At 33.9% G+C, this 13,072-nt stretch overlaps 1 long non-coding RNA gene across 1 annotated transcript; it reads right to left on the bottom strand.

The window, feature by feature from the left end:
• Positions 1-328: 328 nt before the first annotated feature.
• Positions 329-12,247, bottom strand: LOC117112057. The gene is made up of 3 exons (XR_004445966.1): positions 11,936-12,247; positions 6,146-6,233; positions 329-474 (listed from the first exon to the last, which is right to left on the bottom strand). It is a non-coding gene; the product is annotated as an uncharacterized LOC117112057 (long non-coding RNA).
• Positions 12,248-13,072: the final 825 nt, after the last annotated feature.

A 13,072-nucleotide genomic window follows, 5' to 3' on the forward strand; every position in this document is an offset into this window, starting at 1 on the left:
TATATATGCACCTTCTAGTGTTCTAAAGAAAAAGTATTTATTTTTTAAATTGATTTGTTGGAAAAGCAAAACAGTGAGGTTTAATTTTACATGTTATGTAATGTATGTAATTCAATTTATATAGCGCTTTACAGTATACTGAAACGGTCTCAGTGCTCGAGGTGTGGACTAGCTCCGTCTACAGTAACTTGCTTCTTCATGTCTGAGCTACCTGGTAAACTGGTACCATCTACTCCCTTCTGTCCACAACAGGGGCTGAATAGACTAGTACACCAGGGTAAACCCCTCATCTCGAAATATGTACTGGGTTCTTTAAGTGCACATGAGCCAAATTGTGTACACTGGGCCTATGGATAGTCCGTATCCAAGAAGACATGTTCCAGAACCATAGACGAGCGTGCCGCTCGAACCAGCGGCGATATGGCTGTACGTTGCGGTGTCCTTGCCTTGACCACTCAGCTATCCAATTCTTACCTAGTCAAAAAGTATCATATTCATGTTAGATTCGTTAATTGCAGTTATAAATAAATATAAAAATGTTGGATGGTAAAATAGACATAAAAAACGTTCCTCAAAAAAAAAATGAAATTGGATAATTTTTTAGGCGCCAGGGTGGAATGCTCCCAAGGTTTCCTCTATTCCACCGGTCTCTCATAAATTGTCAGGACCTGTGTCTCATGTAAATTTTTCTAGTGCATTCAGCCATTACCTTGGCCGTGACCTTTGTAATTCATGGCCTCCACATAATGTCCATACATGCTTGCTTGTAGCCCCTACCACTTAAGCAGATTATAGATACTGTGGACCAAAGAGATCCTGTCGCAATTGCGAAGGGCCCCCATCCTCCGATTCAACCAACCAATTGGTGTCATCAAAAGCAGTTGGTGACAGCTGAAGTTTTTGGAAAGCAAACTTCATATTGTTGGAACCGGTAAGTATATTTTGACGTTTTTCTTGTAAATAAATAAATCTTAATTCTTCGTTTTGATACCTAATAATAATAATAACAACTAAAGGGTTCGCTCGCTATAGTATGTGAACGTTGCAATTAGTTTCGATGAAAAGGACAATATGACACTAAAAAATGATAGGTTGTATGGTTTGATAGAGACAGATTCATATCATTTTTCATAACATAATAATATTTAGAAACAATTAAATGAGATGAAACAGTATTTGACTCATTGGTATGGGAAAATATCTTGTATTTGCTCCATAATTTTCCTTGGAAAACGCTGTAGTCCGCGATTAAATTAAAATTAACATGATTTTCAATAGGTAGGCGTACAACATATTTTGGTGAGGAAGTTTTACTGTAACTCATTGAGAACCCTGAAAAACCAACAGTGCTTTATAAAAATCAGCTGGGTTTGTTAACCAACTGTTCCTTGAAAATCGACTGCGACATGGCTACAGAATGCGGAAATATGTAAACGCCACAATTTAGTCCAGTAAAAGACACATGATCCAATGAAAAACATTAGTAAAATTCATTATTTTTCCCACAATTAATCTGAAATATGGATTGATATCGCTTCAGGCAATCGGGACTTCGATGACCTATGTTGTTACAGTTTTTCACACCAGTAGGTTTTGAATCAGAGATGTTTATTTAGGCCTTCGGGTTTCTATTATGATTTTAGGCTTTTGAAATGAGCGTAATTATAATATAGATAATATGTTGGAAACACATGAGGCATGTTTCTACATGATAGGGTGGATTTAAAAAAAAAAAAAACAATCTGGCCAGAACTAGGTCCATGATGTGCTTTACTCACTTACATAACCATAAAAGTAATAAGAAGATGTATCAATCTTGAACAATTTACATCCATCTGACTTTGGCATTGAAATACTTAATACATGTGCATACATCAAATGGGTGTCAAAGTCTTTGAAAATAATTATTGAATATGTAGGACAAGCAAAGAAAGGACTGAAAAACTATCTTTGTCAAAGATCTATCCATCAGATTGAGTCTTGGTTGTCATCTGTGGTGTGATGGACACTACATATAGCAGTTTTACAGAGATGTGAGATCATAAAGTTGTCGGGGCATTTTTTGATTTAGCATTCCAGAGATAGATAGATTCATCATAAGCTTGAAACCAATCATCCATTTTGTAGACAGATGCTTTTAGATACCACACCAGTGGCAGTATAATTAATTGCATCTTGAATATTTTTGCCACTTTCTGGCAATGAATGCTGCAAGATTAATGGTTTGTTTACAGATGCTTCATTTATTAAGGATTTCTTGGGCATATGCAGAGTGACTCGTCCCAAGGGGTGTAGAGTTGCACCCATGTAGGGGTGTTGGCATATGGTTAATCCTGCCAAAAACAGGCATTGTTTATAAGGCATGATTGAGTAATTCATCCCTCAGAGAGATGTTTCATAAACGTCCTGCATTCAAACAGTGGAAATATGATTGGTTACCCCTGTTTGTGCATGCATAACTGTTACCGTGTCACTTCTAATAACTTGAAGGAGCTTCTATACCTGAGCTTGAGGGCTGCATGCTGTTATTTTGATATCACTGATATACATATATGTATGAAACTTATGAATTTCCATAATGTACTGAACTTGTATGTGTAATAATTGCCCTACTTAAATTCAGTTTGTAGAAATATAGCTTAACTTACCCAACTAAGTCAATGAAAAATATAATTGTGTAAAAAAGTGTGTCACAGTTTTGAAGACATTCATGTTTTCTGTCATATTACACATTCAAATTATAGTTTAAAAGAACATTCTGTGAAATATTGTTTGAAAGTGATGGGGGAGTACTGTATGTAGAACATTGAAGAAACCTACTGGCTGTTTCGTAATTATACTAACTTAGCCTGTAGGCACTATTGCAAGTGGAATTTACAATAGAGCGAACATCACTGCTTCAAATAGGTTTACAGCTTAATTGTTGCTTGGTTGCATATTTAGGAATCCTGTGTACAATTTTTGTTCTAAGGACATGTTAAACACTACACGGTAGTTGAATTCCATAATATAATTTTCCAGAATCGCATGTTAACACCTATCTGTACATCAACCCATTCTTATTTCCGTTCACTGTACAGAACACATTCATGTTTCAAACAATAAAGATACGTGGTGAAGGAAATATATGTACCATCTTGTCCATGATGATAAGAGAGTATACCTCTATGCAGTATGGCTTTGTCATCTTGAATAACTTTGATTTTGTCATAAATATGAGGAGGCTATATACCCTACCCTACACTTTGTTGCAATCATTTGTGAAGTAATTGGTACTACAATAATCCAAAACTGATTGCTCTTCATCACAATCAATGAGTGCATTCAGACCAACACAACTTTACATTGGAACGGGATGTCAACATGGTTATAGGGCCTAGACCTCTGGCAGCTAGACCAATGTTGACTGACTTCAGCCAGTCAGTGCCTGTGGAATTTGTTGTTATTCATTGGATCGGATTCCGTTTTAATCAGTGTGATAAAGATTGTAGCACCCAATCGCTGCTTGTAACAATTTCGATATCGATTACTGATCGACTACTATTGGTGAGCTTTCACACACGATTGTGAATTGCGATAGGGTGCAATTGCTACAATTATTCGCAATCCAATGCTAGTTTGAATATGGTATTAGAAGCCACTGTGTGTAGTGTATCGTACCTCTATTTTCATGAGCTAGACAAAGTATCTCGAAATTCAATCAACGCTTTCCTTACCCAGAATTATCCTCAGTAATTTTCCAGTCAAAACTGTCACTGGTATCTAGATGGTTAGGTATACAACTGTTAAAAAATTTTGGGAAGTTGTGCCGGAGAATTACTTTTATGCTTGAAGGCCATGCAAGTAACCATATTCAAATTATTTTGTATTTCGTAACCATGAGACTACACCTGTATTTTCCAATGTGATCAGTAGTATTCTTAGTTTATTCAAGTGTCGCACCAGTTTGGCGTATTTAGACATGGTTCTATTTTATTATAATAACAAATTTGTATTAGTTATTATAGTGCATGAATGTAATGAATTTGTGAATAATTGTTGTTTAATTTTTTTTACATAAACCTCCGTTCCACAAATTTTGATTGGTCACGCAATCACTTCGGATATATAAATAGAATTGATGGTAAGAAATAAAACAACATAAACCCTGATACATGTAAGTAATGCTTGGTGTCCACATAATTGCTACACGCTAGTCCACAGCTTTTGTTGATGCGGATTGGTTGGTTGTATCGTTGAGTTTTCCCGATTGCGTCGGGACTGCTATGCTAGTCAACGATTGCAGTAAAAAACTAAAAAACTGTAGCGATAGTGCAGCGATTCTTAAGGAAACCCAGCCAGGCTTAGCTTGACATTTATCGTGTGAATGCATTTCTGTTTTGATTAACTTAAACAGGAGCCATTGGTAAATTTTTGGATAAAGCAAAAAAGACGAAAGCCAGGTTGCGACAAAGTTTCTAATGCCATTCACAACAATAACGTTTGGATGGATTTAAATTGTTCTGTAATTCTTGTGTATAAGACGAATTTTAAAATAGCAAATTACAATCGAAAAACGTGGGGTCGTCTTATATGCGCATTACATAATTTTTTGGATTTTCAAAATCATGTTCGTCTATGTTCTGATCATCCGTAAAGTTTTGAGGAAAGAAAGATGAGGGGTGGGGGTCAGAAAAAACATTTATTTTGACCGTGATGACATCATCAAAATGTAAAAAGAAGTCACATACAGTATATGAAAGAGAATTGTCTGAGCTATAACATACTCAAAGTTGGGAGACGATCAATCAAGGACAAGCGAAATTCGCTCAAATGCGTATTTTCAAAATTGACGTCATAGATAAAATTCTGTTTCTTTGAATTCAGATGGCAATATGATGACGTCACAATGTACGATCAGCCATTATGATCTATAAAATCATATTTACAACTCATGTGCTTTCAGAATATAAAAATTGGGGGTCACCTTTCATCCTAAGGATCTATAACTGATTGAAAATAGGCCTGATTTTAGCATATTTTCACTGTATATCGGCACAAACGCGCGCAAAGATCCCTATGTTTGATGCGCGCCTACGGCATTGCTATTGGCCATAAGATGACTGAAAAGAATGGAAATTTGTGAAAACAATGTCAGGAACCCAAAATATGTAAAAAAACATAATTCCTGGCTTCCGTCAGTACGAAAATGTAGAAACATTTTGAAATGCTCAAAATGCCCTGAAACATGCTCTTATTTAGTCAAAAAGTGATTTTGAGCATTTTAAAATTCTGACGCACGCTTGCGCGCACGTTATAAGGCGCACTTTGAAGAATTTTTTTGACTTGTTAAAGACATGTTACCATGGATCATTCCACTAAAAACATCCTCACTAGCTAAGGTCCTACAAGATGACTACTAGTTAACTTAAAATTAAATTCTTAACATGAATTTACCAAGAGATGAGGCCTTAAATTTCCTTATAAATTTGGTTGATATAAACAAGCATGGAAATCAATGTCAACTTGAAAGAAGTCAAATGAATCAACTTTGCATGCCTGTTAAACAGGAATAGGAATATACATTGTGGTACAACATCTTGCCTTGGGTAGTGCGTTAATTACATTATAAATAATGAAAAAACATATTAATGAAGCAATAATAATGTGCGAAATAAAAACAATAATACTCCAAAGTATGTTAACTATACTTCATGAACATATACCAGATTACAAAACAAAACGAAAGCTTTGACAATTGCGATAGTTATATTAATGTCCCTCCCTGGCTACTTGTGACAATACCCGCAGGGTAAAAAAGTTTTATGATTACAGTTAACAAAGATTATTACTATTCAGACAAAAAGCTTCATACACACTCTGCTGATATTTCAGAAAGCAAGGCTGGCAGTCAGATCACATGTTAACATAGCCACCGACAACAATATCCCACTGGTGATACATGCATCTATTAAAATAATGTTTTCCATAAATATTTGCTACCCTACAAAATGTCTTGAAAACCTATAGTCTAAAGACTAGGGCTAACATACTTAAAAATTTATAAACAATACTCAATTACTTGTAAGGAAAGGAATTTTGATGGAGACAAAAATGGATTGGCAGAGTGGACACGTTTTCATCAGTACATCTTGCAATGACTAACCTCACTGAAATTTTTCAGGTGTCAAGTGCTGCAGGAAGATCCAGGAATTTGCTTTCTGTCCCACCTATGCAAAAGCAGACCATTTCCACTGTTTATTGCAAAAAATAAATGAAAAAAAAAAATTATTCAAAAAGGCAGTTTAATAATATAATTTACTTATAAGCAATTAGTTGTCATAAGTTTACTATTTTGATAGATATTTGTCAAAAAAATAAAAATTTCTTCAAGCATTACATGAATCGCTTTTTTGGTTGGTGCAGATAGGTAAAATCGTTTTAATGATTTCATCTGGGTTAGGCTATGATCTAGGCTAGGGCCTTGGTGGCCTTCCTGCCTGCATCTCAATTTGTTCCTTAAGTCTTTAAAATTGGTCTATATTCTTATTAAATGTTCAGTTTCTTTAGTTTATTAGGGTCAATTGATTCTAAGAATTCCTTAATCTTTCATACATTATTTTGAAATTGAAGTGAATTTCCTTGCGGTCTAAAACAACTCCATGGTTCTACGAAAGTAATTTTTTCAATTACCACAACAAACAGCAACTATTGGGCAAGTGTCTGCCCTTTCTTTCCGCAGGCGCATGTTGTATTGCTAGGTGTAAAACACTAGCCTAGATTTCATTGTGGTACCCGATACATACAGTACTATTAGATTTGACCTTTTGCAAACGAACCAGAAAAAGGTCAAGCAAACTGTACACTAATGGCATGGTTCGGGGTAGGAAAATAACATTAGGAGTTACAGTGGAAACGTCATGATTGACTGTTTTCTTTGGAATTTGCGTATGATATGTATTAGAATTTTTTTTTTCAAACCAACAAACTTAGTTTTACTAGCCTTGACAATTTTGCTGTCCTTTCACTATAGCCAGCTTCATCAGAATGACAATCTGACACTACACACAACGATCGACCAATAGAGGGCCAATTCTGTGTAATGACGGGGTCATCTAATGGGTGCCTTCATTTAAGATACAAGACTCTTTATTTGTGTCCTTTCAGAAAATGAGTTGGTACATCACTTCGCAAAACAAAGTGCAGGATTAATACAAAACAACAACAATATAAATATATTAATTAGGTCCGAAAGCTTATTAGATATTTTGATTAAGAATTCTAATGGATAGTGGTACAAATGAATTGAGGTATCAATTTGTTCTAAGGTTTGTTATTTGAACTTTATTTTTTCATAGTCTTCTCTCCTCATCTCCAGATCCATATAGCTTCTCTGATATGTTGGGCATTCAGTATGTGTCAGCTTCTTTGTCGATAGTTTTGGGTTGTGTCTAGTTTATGATATTGCTTATATGTTTTCTTTCCTTTTCTTATTTCACTACTTCTCTTTTTCTATTTCATCTTTCCTTTTTTTATGTTGTTCATTTCTTTTATTTCCAGTCACTGTAATTTGTATTATTTTCTTCATCTTATTTTTCAATAATTTTCTTTATTTTTATATTTCCATTTTTTTCTATTCCTCTTCTTTCCCCCTTTTACATTTTCTTTTTCTTTCCTTTATCTTTCTTTTCTGTTATTCTTTTCTTTTATTTACTGTTCTTTTCCAAATCCATGTGCATATAATGCAAATATTCTCAAGATAAAAGAAAAGACGGGCACCCTTGACAAATTAAAAGTAGGCAGTCCTATGGGCATGTACAACCTCCCACTTTTCAATACAATTTTTTAAAATGTTATGTAGGAGAAAGATTGTACATCATTAACCATGGAAGTGGTATAATAAATTTTTAATACCAGTAGTTAAATTTGTTTTAAACCAATAAATTATGTCAGCCTATCAGGCTTGGACGCCAGCGTTTCCGGTTTTCAGATCATTGAAGTTAGTGAAAATTGTAGATAGCCTTATATAATTTTTAAAGATTATGAGTTTCTGAAATTGAATAAATAAGCCTCTCAAGTCTACATTAGCGTGGAGTTAAAGGATTGCAAAATAGAGACTTCTATACAAAAATAATGACTAGAATTTATTTCAAATTGTTTCGGTAAAATCTATAGAACAATCAATAACTATCAATATTTTTAGAGATATTTGTAATAATAGAGATACTAACTACTGTATCTTGAAAATGAATTATTTTAGTTTTTTAATATTTATTACAATTAAATATGGATATCTATACTAATTTAGTGCTTAGTTTTAGAGCCTGTTAATACTACTATCATAGTTTTTTTTCGGGGGCGGGGGAGTGGGGTTGTAGTGTGTTTATGATAAAGGGTAGAGACGAATGTGGTAGGAACGTAGCTTTTCACATGTGGTATTACTGCAGCAAAAAAAAAATCTGGCGGCTAATGTATCTGCATTGAAATGTCATCAGTCCATCAGGTAGTAGTTATTGACCTGACCTATGATTTTATGCAGTTCAATGGTAATATTTATTGCACCTTTCTTTGCAAATACAAAATGCTAATAATGTATTAAAAATACACATCTTTCTCCGCCAATGTGTCCTAGGACACATAACACCTTTCAATTTCTTTCAACACAAATTGTTTAGGAAAATACTGGGGACCTGTCATAATTGGGATATACGGGGGCCTGTGTGAAGATATGAAAACATAGAATTTACCAATATTGGCTTGTGAGATATCTAACTACATGGTGTTTTGGCTGCTGAATCAATATTCATTGATAGGTTTCCCATATCTAAGAGTAGCACAACAATAACTCGCGTGAAATTGAATAAATTCAAACATTATAATTACAAAATAGAACGATTTAATAATAGTCCACTCCCTTACTTGAAAATTCATAATTATATAGTTTTTTACTTTATAGGATACTGTATGTTATTGATAATTATTGTAATTAGATGTATTGTGAAAGTATTGGATTTGCCCCTATTACTTCTTTTAGATTTACTATGTGTAAAACTGGGTAGTGCAATCAGGAGACTATTTTAATTAATGTTTTATTTTATAATGAATTCCCTTTAACCTTATTTTTAATTATGTTACTAAGGTCTGGCATATCTAGGAGTCTTGAAATGGGGAGGGGGGCATGGGGGCTCAATGATTAAGTGAAGGGGGTTCTAGGTCACAAAGGTGTTTTTTGGGGTGCTCCCCCATCCCTAGATCCACCACTGACTAAGGTATATATTTAATAGGGGGCTTTTCTGTAATAACTATAAACATTTTTGACTGAATGCAATTGCCTGATTGATAATTATGGACTTTCTAATACAGTAGATAAAAAATAAATGAGATTTTTAAAATAGATTATAACTAAAACATTGATTTTAAATTACAATTTAAGCAAATTAAATATGGAATTGAATATTTTGATTATGTATGCTCATGACAGACAGTGCATCTTTAAGATATACACATTCAACACATCTGATACAACATCCTAGTTATGGCATTGTCAGCATAAAAAATATAGAAAAACAATAAGATACAAGTTTGAAATCTGATTGAAATTACAGTATGTGTGGTTTTCAGACCTGACAGTCATGAACGATAGAGGAAATGTGGTCAAAATAAAGCCAAACTAAAATCATTTTACAAGAGAAACCTTCAAACCCAGTCCACCGAATGGGGATTAGAAATGAGTGCAAATCCTAGTTGTTGATACTAAGAGGAAGCGATACAAAGTACAAGTGAACTGAGTGGGAAAGTGTACTGAGCTGACTGATCCAGGAAATTCACAGTAATTAAGTTTCTTTGTCATTGTAACAACAATGTGGACATTTTTAGAATTCTTACATCATTCATAGCCAACCAAATTCATAATGTGTAATTATTAATCATTCTTATGTACATTTTAAAATTTATGAAGCAAATAAGCATAAATATTTTATTTTTAGCACAAAGTACAATGTCTTTTAAAATTTTATAAAAACCTTGTTGACTTTGAATCCTACTTTCAAGCAATGCAAAAGAAATACTTATGTTGGGAGAGCACTTGGTGTATTTAGTTAAGACTTGGCCTCTCAATGTTAAAGTTGAAGTTTAATATTGTAGCTGCAACATGGAGCTGAGCATGTGTTACATACAGGCATTTTTTTCTAGTCACCAGGTTCATAATGCAAGGAATTTATATATTAATTAATTAATTTATTCATTTTTTTTATTTATTCAGGTACACAACATGCACAACAAGCAGCCCAAAAGCTGTTGACATTGAACTTACACAATCAATATGCAACATTTACAAACAATTCTAAAAATAACACTTAATTACCAAAAATAAAACAAAAACAAAAACAAAAAAAAACAAAAAAAATTGTCGCTTATAAGTACTTTATTTTATATGATTATAACTGTCATTTTTGCTGAAACTATAATTGGAAATAAACTTGTGTTTCTCGATAGCTATCAGAACCCTTTCTCAAGGTTGAATGACCAGCTTGATAATACTACACTGCTCACTGGATTGTGTATAGTCACCCTCGACTAAATATGCATGACACACGCCCTCTGCTTTCTGATGGGTAACAGTGGGATCTAGGAGCTGTGTAGCCATGTTGTTACCTATCAAAATGTTTGAACCCTTTCAACTGTTCTAATGTTCTAAGACATATGCCTAAAACAAATTTTAATTTTAAAAACCATAAAATACTCTTATTCATTTTTGGGTCCGAAGATTGATGGCTGACAGTAGAAAGGCCTGGAACTGTCTGATGACAAGANNGTGTAAAAAATGAACAAAAAAATGAAAAATTAGAAAAGTCAACTAATTGATAAAAAAATATATGTCTTTCACACAGCTGGTAAGAGCAAAGTCATGCCCACTACTCAATTGCTGAAATTGGATCAACTAGATAGGCATTTAAATTTACAGTACTGTAATTTCTTTTTGTTGCATTGTTTTCTGTTTTATATGTTAGCCATGAGATGACATATTTGTTATAGTTTGTGTGACAAATCAGAATATTGAGACTGGTATGTGGTGGGTAATTATTGTACAGACACAGGAAGAAAATTTGCTAACAATAATAATATCCCCACCAAGGCCAATTATCTGTGAATTAAAAAAATTACCAAAGAGGAAAGAGAAAAAATTGCATTGGTCATTGGCCGGGATTAAAGAAGCGATCACGTCTTAGCATTTACTAGTATTAAGATGTAATGTCTTGACAGCAAATAATTCAATTAAAGTGGAGAGAAAGTGATGTAAGCTCTATGCTGAACAAACCGACATAATTTCAATGTATTTAACTAATTTATAATATAATTATGATAAGTAGGGTAATTGGTTTATAATTTCACAATGTATGTAGCTGTACCTATTTGTAGATTTCTGCTTGAGAGGTGAATTTTGAATAATACAAGATAAAAAATATTTGCTGATAAACTGAGAAATCATGATAGAGCTGATTATTGAAATGATATTTAATAGCGGATTACTGTAATTGTCTGTCTTTTGGGTGCTTTTCTATATTAGAGTGCAAAATAATAGTTTTAATAGTAATAATAGTTTTAATAATAATCTATGATATTTTTTATTAATAATTGCATTTTCTATTTTTTTTTATAAGAACTCATATTTTTGTGCTATTTATGTTTCCAAGTATTTTTTATACAATGCTAATGTTTGTAATTAATTTTCATTTTACTGTACCATAGTTTCTATTTTTTTATTTCTATTTTTATCTATCAATTTTATTGTAAATATGTTTAATACTGAAAAATGTATTAAAAAAATTAAAAATTACAAAATTCATATTTCCATTTATGTATAACATTTTATATATGTAATAAACACAACTCATAATAATACAAATTCAGCAAGGTGGATTTTAAATCTTCATATTTTAATAACAGATATTTTTACCTCTCCTGCAGTCTTTTTCACCATGAATAACTACAGTTTGTGTAGAAACTTAGCGAAAATATCACACAATGTACAGCATATGATGAGCAAATATATCCACCGTACAGCACGAGTGTTGCCACCAATGTCAGGAAAACTTTCCTCGAGGCTTTAGATCAAGCATTCCCACAAAATCACACACTACATAAATTGTTTAATCGAAACCCTGTCAAAATTAGTTACAGTTGCACTGGAAACCTTAAAGAGACCATTGATGGCCACAACAAAGCAACAATAAACAAGAAAACAAATAGAAACAAACTAGAATCATCATCACAAGACCAGCAAAAGAAATTGGCCGGCCTAGGATTTGCATATTCATAACGTTTATATATGGCCTTGCACTTTTTATCATCCAATTTAACTTTTGTACATGGCCGTCCAACTCTTTTCAATTCCAGTTGTTCTAGATGTGTCAATTTGAATCGGTGATGGTGCCAGCGGTGGTGCAGTGGAGGGAGGGGGAGAGTCATGGACTCCTTTTTTTGGAGAAAAAAAATTGTATGCAATTTTTCATAGGTTATGAGACTCTAAAATAAAATCAATTAATTTCAATTCCCTAAATTGTCAGAGCTTCCGATTGCTTCACTACTGGACCCCCCTCCAAGCAGTGGCGGCTCTAGGATATATTTTCTGGGGGCGGGGGGGCTAAGTTGTCCGATGGGGGAGTTGAGCTCATAGGCTCGAGCTGGGGGAAGGGGTTGAGAGGGGGTTTCCCCTCCCAAATGTGATTTTTTTTAAAGAATATCAACCTCTGGATGGCCAAAAATGGTACTCTCAGACTGTGACAGACATGTGTTGGCTTGGTACGGGCCTATTTTTATATGTTTTATGGTCTGACTGCCCGACGAGCTCTGTCCGTCGGGCCACTCAGACCAAGTAGCTCTGAGTGGCCCTTACCTTGCCAAACTATACTCCTCATTAGGGATCAAATGATACTTTCAATGATTTTTTTTTGTTTGAGGACGACTCTACCATCCGGCATGTCCTAGGTGGTCAGGTGATATTCAGGGGGCCTCCAAATATATGAAATAATCTGATGCGAATATCAGTGTGTCTTTATGAGGCTTAGGGAGTGGAGTTGTTTTTAGTCGTCAG

The sequence above is a fragment of the Anneissia japonica genome, unplaced genomic scaffold (genome assembly GCF_011630105.1).
Source record: "Anneissia japonica isolate Jap-2015-1 unplaced genomic scaffold, ASM1163010v1 scaffold699_len907043_cov185, whole genome shotgun sequence".
Taxonomy (NCBI): Eukaryota; Metazoa; Echinodermata; class Crinoidea; order Comatulida; family Comatulidae; genus Anneissia; species Anneissia japonica.